Source organism: Rhineura floridana, chromosome 8, assembly GCF_030035675.1.
Source record: "Rhineura floridana isolate rRhiFlo1 chromosome 8, rRhiFlo1.hap2, whole genome shotgun sequence".
Classification (NCBI taxonomy): Eukaryota; Metazoa; Chordata; class Lepidosauria; order Squamata; family Rhineuridae; genus Rhineura; species Rhineura floridana.
In genome coordinates, this window is record NC_084487.1 from 23,376,785 (window position 1) to 23,379,800 (window position 3,016).

The following is a 3,016-nucleotide window of genomic DNA, read 5'->3' on the forward strand; positions in this document are numbered from 1 at the left end:
GGTTTTACATTTGGGGGGGGGCATTCTAAGCCCTACCTGGAGATACTGGGGATTGAACTTTGGGACCTTCTGCATGCAAAGCAGATGCTCTACCACTGAGCTACGGCCCTTCCCTTCTCTCTGTATTTCCATAAACACATATTATGCAAAGAGCAGGAACTCTCCATGGGGTTGTAGTTTTCGGTACTGCTGTGTTCATTGTCACATCTTCCAGCCTTAGGCCTGGTTCAAAATGGAAAAATGGAAATGGACTGCCTTCAAGTCGATTCCGACTTATGGTGACCCTATGAATACGGTTTGCATGGTAAGGGGTATTCAGAGGTGGTTTGCCATTGCCTTCAAACATAACACTAAAACTTGGGGTTCTCATATGCCTCCCTCCCCGTCTTTTCTTTTTTCTTGTGAAGAGATTAAAAGCTTCTCCTTTCACTGTAGTACTATTTATTTATTTACAGCATGCATACCCTGCTCTTCAGCAAAAAAGGTTCCAGAGTGGCTTACATACAATCAATTAAAACAAGCCACTTCCTGCCCACAATCTAAAAAACACAGTAACACACAAGGAAACAGGAGAGGGAGGGAACAGGAAAAAGCAAACTCAAGCACCAATTCTTCAGTAGTACTTCTTACAATGACCAGTTGACATTGAAACAGTTCAGGGCTAGAAAGGTGCCTGATGGAGCTGGTCTTTCAGATGGAATGAGCCCCTGCTTCTGATCTCTCCCACCGATGGAATGGCTGCTCACAGCTGAGGTGAGGGAGAAGAGGCTTGATGGGGTTTGTTTTTCAAAAGAGAACTCATACAGTACTCTCTGATGTTCAAATTCAGGGAACTGTAATTTGATATAACTATGGGTAGTCATTAACCAAAGGTGAAATATATACTCTGCCCTGAGCTGCTTGTAGTAGGGGTGGGCTAAGACGCAATTTATAAACTAATCCAGTGGCAACTAAGGTGTAAGGTTCACAAGTTCTCAGTTCTGAAAAACTAAAACAGCTGTTGGTTTCACTTTCTATTGATAGGAAAGAGGAAGCAGAGAATGTGGTGTTGGGAAATTTTCTTAATATAAACACGCAGTTTGTGACTGCACCGCATTCTCTCTCTCCCCCCCCTTTCCTTTTTCTTCCAATAAATGAACCCGTTGATCTCTAGAGGTAGCAAAAAAGCTGACAAACTTGTCTTAAATTTGCCATGTCATAGTGCATCAACTAGCATTTCCAAGAAGGGGCACGCACACAGAAACCAGTTTTTATACGGCTATCAGAATTTATTATACTTGAAAGACCTACTATTTTTCCTTAGCAGAGATAAAGTCATTATGTGAATAGTCAGTACAATTGCTAGGTACGCCAGATCTAGACCCTGCCTAAAAGGACTCCAACACGCTCCTCAATTGCATAGGCCAGAGGTTCCCAAACTGTGGGCCGGGGATCACAAGTGGCCCACAAACTTCGTTCAGACGATTCAAAGTGTCTCCATATCAAATATTCGTATTTATTTTGAATTTTGTTTTTATTGCTTCTTTTATTTCTTTTATTCTTTTCACAGTTTGAATTCTATGAACTGCAAATTGTAATACAATAAAATTACAATATAGGAAATAATCAAAATGCAATTAAAAACCATGCAGCATCTAGCAGAGTACATTACATTTGCTACCACAGACAGAAGAATCATTAAGTGGTCTGCCAAGACCTTCAGCAATTTTCAAGCAGTTGGTGGGGGTTGACGTATGGGAACCATAGCATAGACAATATCAGGAGGCTTTCATATTGGAGCTTCATAATGTAAATGGGTCACTGAGGGATGGCAAATGAGTTATTGGCAATAGATTTTTTTAACTTACCAGATTCCCCACCTCTGAAAGAATTAAATTGGGGAGGGGGAGAACACAGGCTGGCATTCTGATGACAGTGACATTGGGTGTGAACACTGCAAAATTCTACCCACTGGGCCTGCTCACTCACTGCAGCACTTCTAGAACTCCTCCCTTTGCAAAACCCTTTAGGTAATGGGGCTTAGTGTTGTTTATTCAGGATTTTAACAACCAAGAGGTGATAATTTTAATTTCCATTTTCATTACAGATGTGAGCCAAATCAGAGAATTCAAGAAAAGATTGTATGTAGTTGCAGATGACAAAATCAGGGTCAAACAATACACTTCCTTTATCAGCATTGCAACAGAGAATGGGAATTATATATTTTTATAAAAAAGAAAACCATGGTCAGTACTTTCCACCTAAAATACCAACATCCTTGGTGGAACAATAATTACAAAATAAAGACAGGTTTTCAAACGTTTTGATCTTGTTTATGCCTTCTTTTTAGAGTTCACTTAGGGAAGCAATTTGTCCAGAAGCCCCTCTCTTAGTGTGGGTTCATGTTTATATTTTAATTTGAGGTTTTATGGGAAGCTAAGCCCCACCCAGATTTTGGTCAAACTAGGCAGTAGGTTGACAGTGGACAACTTTAGATGTCAGTTTATTAGATCTTTAGAAAGGGGGTTTCCTTTTATAACGTGTCTCTGCTTTTCTTTCTCCTTTTATCTCTCTGAACCCTTTTCCTGCCTTCGCTTTCTGCCCCTACTTTTGCTTCCTTGGAGTTCATCTTGCACATTTTGACATGGTGACTTTAGAGAAAAGGTGGCAACTCTTACCATCCCCCTACCCCTCCAGAGGCACACATGGACATCCATCCATAGCACCGTTGTGTTGTTTTCCATGTGTGGGTCTTGGGAATGCAACATAACAGTCATATGCTCCTGCAGCACTGCAAGAGAAGGCATGAGTCAGTGAGGAAAGTACCTAATTGCATTACTCTTTAAAAGGGTATTTCATTCCTTCACTGGTGTGGTGGTTCACAGAGGATTCCCCTAGTGTTGCAGTTCACCTGTAGAACGGGAATTCTCAAAATTCTTCACTACTGGGCCCGTAGCCTCCAGGAAGGGAAAACGGCACTGGCTAAAATAGCTGAGCCTAAAGCCAATATGCCAGTTTATAAGAAAACACCTCTCCC

At 41.2% G+C, this 3,016-nt stretch overlaps 1 long non-coding RNA gene across 1 annotated transcript; it reads left to right on the top strand.

Annotated features, from left to right (window-relative positions):
- The first annotated feature begins 578 nt into the window (after positions 1–578).
- LOC133363293 (uncharacterized) lies at positions 579–2,302 on the top strand. The gene is made up of 2 exons (XR_009757656.1): positions 579–753; positions 2,087–2,302. It is a non-coding gene; the product is annotated as an uncharacterized LOC133363293 (long non-coding RNA).
- Positions 2,303–3,016: the final 714 nt, after the last annotated feature.